Raw genomic sequence first — 6,461 nt, forward strand, 5'->3', positions numbered from 1 at the left:
TTTTTCTTTTCAAATTCTTGAATGAAAAAAATCAATTTTAATCTGTAAAAAGCAATCATTTCTCTATGGTTGTCAGATTTAATTGCTTCCTAGCTCAAAAAATTATTAGGTATAAAAACAGCAATATCATGCCCCCCCACACACACAAATTTTTCTTTCTTCCCCTTCCCAAATGATGCAGGATGTGCTGAGTCCCCCCAATGCCTCAGGAACACTGAATGTACCAGGAAAAAACAAACAAATGAACCCTCAATACTCGGGAGGATCCGGGTCTGGCTTTCTGTTTCAATCAGTGAGATAGGAAATAAAACACAAGCCAAGTAACTTCTCTTGGCCTCAGATTGCCCAACCTGGTAGGAACCGATTGGATTAGGAACCTTTTAAAGCAATGTTTAACACTGAACATCTTCAGTCTCTCTGACGCCCTTGACAAGACAGTCTCAAAGAGTGGACTTTGCCTGAGCACACAGCCTGATGCTCACGAACTCACCACTACACATCGCCATTCCTGGATAGGAAGACGGGAGTGAAAGATGTCAGAACCATGCTTCCATCAGATTTGCAAATAGCTCAGACCCTTCCTCCAAAAAAGCTACAAGCAAGTAAGTTGTGAGGCTTTCTACAAAAGCTGACACCTATCCTTAAAAAAAAAAAAAAAAAAAAAGTCCCCAAAGAATTGGCAATGAACCATCCTTCACTCAGCTGCTGGGCTGGAACTGCTCAGGGAAGCAGAGCAGTTCTGTCGTCGAGACAGGTAGACCAGACAACCTCACCTTTCACCACCCCATCAGCTGGGAACTGATTACAGATACACCAGGGGCAAGCGGTGGGAACTACACAGAAAAGCAGGGTCACAACTGACTGGACTTCTAAATGTTTGACTGTCAAACTCGTCTTCAAGTCATGTGCTGCTTAGGTAAGTATGAAATTCAGTTTTTCTTTTTTAACGGGGGGTGACAGGAGGAAGCATCCTCCTGCTCCCCAAAAAAGCTTGACGCAGAATGAGTTTGTCTAAAGGCCTAAAAAGTAAAAGCAGAGCCATGTCCACACAGACAGAGCAAGGCCTACCGGGTATTCCAAATCCCAGCTTAACTCAAGTTGTAGCCAAACATTAACTCAAAATCAAAGGCGTAATGTGAATCCAAGGTGTTTCTGGCAGGCTCATCGAAGTCAGACTGGAACACACTGCAGCTTGCCCTGCCCCTACCCCCCTGCCACACAGTAACACTGAGGGCCACACTTCTGCTCAGATTTGACACTATCATTTGCTATGGATTGCCATGGGTTTTTGTTTCTTGCTATAGACACCAAATTTTCAGCTCTTACAGAACTGCAACGCCTTGGCACAACAAAAAGACTCAGTGGGTAAGGGTGCCACTGCCAAGTCCAATGGCCTGTTTGGGTCCCGGAACCCATGAAGTGAAGGGGACACTCCAGAGGGTTGTCCCTATCCTTCAGAGGTTGGGCACCCACCACCTACACATACAAATAAATGTTTTTTTTTAACGTAACAGTTTGATTACAGAAAACAAAGACTTTCAATGTCTTCCTACAGTACCACTCCTCAGCATGTATTAAATTAGTATCCCTGGAACGTGTGGTGTTAGAACGTTTGATTCTAGAAACCGATGATCAAGAGTCTGACTTGAGTGTGGCAAAACACTCAATGAATCTGCCTTGGGATTAGGCTAGAATTTCTAATAATTTCTATAACAGCCCTAAGCACACTTCTGCCGCTCTACGCCACGTATTTAGGCTAAGTGGCATTCCCAGCACTGACGATTATGAAAGTATGGATCTACTCTGAAAAATTCTAAAGAGGCTCCATGTCCCATGCTATCAAATACCCAACCAATTTTAATGTAAAATAACATGCACATTCATTTGATTAGTTAGAAAAATTTAGTTTCCTCTTTAATAAGTGGTTAAAAAAAAAAGTATATGTATACCAAAGAATTATCTTTAAATAAATTTAATTTTTTTAATATTTAATTTATTTAAGGAGGGTGGCGGTCAGGCCAGGGGAAACGTAGGAGAGTCAGTTCTCTCCTTCTACCACGTAGGTTCTAGACTCACACTGGGGTCACCAGCCTTACTGACATGTCGAACCATCCTGCGGTCTCTGCTAATGCACATCTCTTTAGGACTTGGTAGCAGTAAGTATGTGACTTGTAGACCTAGTTCATATGCCCGTATACTGAGGGTCACAGATACATTCCTTGGGCAAGAAGGGAGTTCAAGAAAACAGAGATTAAGAGGCTCTGTTCTGAATAGAAAACAAACAAAAAAGAGTTAAGAATGAGGCTCAGGGCGGAGTCAGGTCGCTTGGTTCATATTCCTGCTTAGACTGTAAATCATAACATGTTAGTTGTGCAGCCTGAAGCAACATGATCACTTCTGCCTCAGTTTCTTTACTTGTAAGATAGGGGTGGAGAGAAATCCCAGACTTAAATAATTTAAAACTGCTGGCACACAGTAAAAAAAAAAATCAGAAGAAAAAAAAACCTAAAATAATTTCTATGTACCTAGTACTCTCAATCATGAACACGAATGGCAAATTGGCAAATAAGATCTACTGAAAAGTCAACCTCATTTCACCTAGTTTCTTCCCCTGTCACTTCCGAACAACTTGTCTGAAGAACGGAGGAAAATCTTTAGATTCTAGAGTCTAGAACTTTCTGTGATGATAAAACTGTCCCATACACATTCAACAGGGCAGTCACATATGGCTACTGGAAATGTGGGTGGTGCAGACAACGTGGCATCTTAAATTCTGATTATTATTTCTATTTCTACCTTATCGGACAGCACGTCTAAATTAAATATGTTTTATAAAAACTTAAGCAGAAACAAGAATCTCCAGAGTTGCTTTTATGTTTTCAGTGCGAACCTGGTAACTCTGACCTGTTAAGGCAATAACGTGTTGACTCACATACCGATGCAGTGCAAGTTCAGAGCTAATAAATGATCAGAAACAAAGTAAGTGATCCTCTGAAGGCCAAGTTAAATTCACACTGACGTAAGCAAGCTCTGACACCCAGATCAGAACTGCAAAGGTCGCTCCACCACCCAAAAAGCATCATCTGCAAAGCAGCTACGTCTCCAACGAGACGCAACATCTCTGCCATTTACTCGTCTCTTCTCTCCCTCAGAAATCGCCGTTCAGAATGCTTCTTCCGCTTTTAGAAACACTAGGGTACTTGACCACCTCCCCTCTCCATTATAAACAAAATCTATGTACCACCCATATCTAAAGTAGAACGCCAGACTCCTGCTTAGCTGCCCCTGTAATACGGTTTAATTATGATGGCTGAACTAACAGGCTGACATCATAGACTTTTACAGGCTGACCCCATGTCATCCTGATGTATCATTTTGCACCAGTTCAGTGCTGTAAATCAATTTAAGATCTCAAGCAGGTTGAAAAGGCTGGTAATGACGCTCTCTCCGGCTCTCTGGAGACTCTGCATTATACACAACTTACATTATTTATAAAGTCTCTGCGATGTCTCCATTAGCCTTGTGAGACCACACAAATGAGATCTTTTATACACACACAACTTGGCCTTGATTATGTAGGCTTCTGCAGCTTAAATATGCTCATCTAATTACATCAGGGTTTATTCTTCTTCCAATCTACCACATTACTGCATTTTATCTTGAGGCCAATATCATTGTAAATCAAGATTAAAAACCGAAATTTTGTTTTCAACTAGTATGTCTAGCTGGGAACCAAGATTTACTTCCTCTTAACGTTCACATGAACTCACCGGAAAAAGAATATAAATTCCAAGATGAATGAACAAGAGGTTAGCATTTTTAATTGCCTATAAAAAAGCTGTCATTCCTCCAAAACGTAAAGCCATCATCTCCCCGAGGGCACAAAGCTAGAGATACTGTAAAGGAAGAATGGATTTGGTTACTACCTATGGTTGCAAGGGTCAAAACTAAACCAAGGACAAATCCTAGCCTCTGAAGAAACCTGATCTTCCTCGGGAGTCTCTCGAATCCCACCCCCAAATAATCATTTCTCAAGACTCGGGTTTACAGCTTCCTAAAAAATTCAAAATTACACAAACGGCACACCACCTTCACAGAAATATCGTACAACTGAAAATGAGAAAAGTGGGGAAGGAGAGGCCAAACCCATTAAATCAGTACAGCCTGTTTAGGCCTGGCACCTACATTATAGTAATACTGGTGCAAAAAAAAAAAAAAAATTATTTGCACCAATTGAAAACACCAAGGCAGTGAACACTGCCTCTGCCTCGACTCCTTGTGAATTGTTCCAGCACAGCTCATCTGCTTCCGGTACAACTTAAAGTGGTAATTATAAACAAGATGAAAAATGAACCTGTCAGGGAACAGTTTTCTCATTGTGCTGAGGTGTGGGCACGTTATCCACCACAGGCCCTTAGAGTGAGAGATGTGAAGGGCAGGCTGTGATTTCGCTCCAGCAACAGGAAGACATTACACAAACCAAGCAACTCCCTCCAGTCCGTGCTCTAAAAACTTCAGATGTCACCCAGGAATCCAAGAGAGGGGAAGAGAGAGGCCGGGGTGACAACACACACTCTACCACGATGCTCTTAGATGCTTGTGGCCCGGCCTGAGGTTTTCAGATGGAAAGCTCTTAGCTGGATTATCTTGCACAGTGCATTTAGAAAAATTGCATGCGCCTCCGAATAAACAAAAGCCGCGACTACCATAGTATGGAGATGTGGTCCGTGATGGACCTCCTGGCTCCCCAAAGCACCTCGGGGAGACGCTGTCCCCCGCAGCCTTCCCAGGCAGTCTGCAGAGCGGCCGCCCAGGCCCGCGCTCTCACGCCCACCGCCCCCACCCCGCGACAGAAACACTAACAAAGACGGTCGGGACGAGAACAGTTGTTCCCGGCTCTCGGAACGCAGTGAAGCAATCGAATCCGGTAAAGGGAAAGGAATGAGGCGACACTGGGCGACGCAGGGGGTGTAGGCGGAAGGAGGGGGGGGGGGAAAGACGCGAGGCCGCCAGACATCTGAATAAATCAGAGGGAACTGTGCCGCGAACTTTCCTTAACCTCGACCCCCAAAACAGACTGCTTGGGGACCCCGGGGGGCGCGCGCACCCATCCAGGGAGACCCGAGCGGAGCGCAGCGCTGTCCAGGCGAGGGTCTGCAGGCCAGGGCGGGGACACAATGGGGCTGAGGCCCGAGACGGAACGGGGTCCTCGGAGAGCTGGGCACGCCCGACAAAGACGCGGGGAGACAGGAGAGGAGGTCCGGTGGCAGGTTCGCGGCCGCAAGGCGCCATCATGGGGGGGGGGACCACGTCCCGGAGCCCGTCCCAGATTCCCCCAGCGCGGGTCCCCGAGTCCGTCCCGGATCCTCCCCGGAACCCGTCCCCGATCGCCCCCTGGAGCCGGTCCTGGATCCCCCCCCAGTGCCCGTCCTGGATCCCCCTGGAGCCGGTCCCTGTTCCGGTGCACCCCGCGCGGCGCAGGACAAGTCCCTCTCGAGTCAGCTCGGGTACACTCGGCTTTACCGGCTCGGCGGCGCGCCCATCAGCGGGGACGCACGAGACCGGGCGCCGGGTCCCGCGCTCCGCTCCGCTCTGCTCCGGCCGCCGTCCCCGAGCCTTGGCCCTGGCCTCGCCGTGGTGCGCCCGCTCGCTCCCAGAGCCTGGATTGATCTGGTCGCGCTGGCGTCAGGCAGTCGGAACCGCCCAGCCTCCACAGCCCGCCTGCCAATACCCGGCTCACAACCCGCCCGCCGCTCGCCCTCGCTCACACGCGCACCGCGCGCGCCCGCTGCTGCCCAGGGATCCTCTCTAAATTCCCGGCCCGCGCCTGCTTCCGACTCTGCGGTCCCTGCCTAGTTTCCAGTCAAGTTCCAAAGCCTGGGTTTGTTTTTGGAAATGTTCTCGAACACGACCACCGAACCCACCCAATCGTCCTACAAACGGCTTTAAATTGCCCTACAATCACTGGCCCAATGATTTACAGGCCCTCCAAGTAGCATGTGCCCCAAATTGAGTAACCTGTTGACTACTGCTATGGCTTACACCAACATCGCATAGGTAGATGCATTTGTTTGTAGTATGTACTCTCGCTGCGTCAAATGACAGAAGCCATTTGTCTGTTCCATACAAGGTCTCTTGTAGCCCAGAATGACCTCGAACTCGTTTTGTTGGGGGAAAAGACCTTGAACTTCTGCGCCTCATCCTTAGTGCTGCGTTACCACATGTTTTTATTTATAAGGTCTGGGAATCGGACCCATGGCCTCGTGCAGGCTAAGCAAGCACTTCACAGCTGTGCCTCACCCCAGCCTTTTTGTTTCTTGCTTGCCTGCTTTGCCACAGGGTTTCTCTGTAGAGCCCAGGCTGGCCTTGAACTGGGAAATAGCCTTTCGGTGCTGTAAATTTTTGGTCAGTTTTGTAGATGACATAGAGTCTTGCCCCTGCTCCCCCCAAACAGCAATAAC

At 47.4% G+C, this 6,461-nt stretch overlaps 1 protein-coding gene across 1 annotated transcript in view; it reads right to left on the reverse strand.

Moving 5' to 3' along the window:
- Window positions 1-5,726, reverse strand: part of Smad1 (SMAD family member 1) — a 63,377-nt gene extending 57,651 nt beyond the window's left edge. Inside the window, exon 1 of the mRNA XM_057754059.1 lies at window positions 5,524-5,726. The gene's annotated coding sequence lies outside the window, so the exon portion shown is untranslated. The remainder of the gene's footprint in view (window positions 1-5,523) is intronic.
- Window positions 5,727-6,461: the final 735 nt, after the last annotated feature.

This window comes from Chionomys nivalis, chromosome 21, assembly GCF_950005125.1.
Source record: "Chionomys nivalis chromosome 21, mChiNiv1.1, whole genome shotgun sequence".
NCBI lineage: Eukaryota > Metazoa > Chordata > Mammalia > Rodentia > Cricetidae > Chionomys > Chionomys nivalis.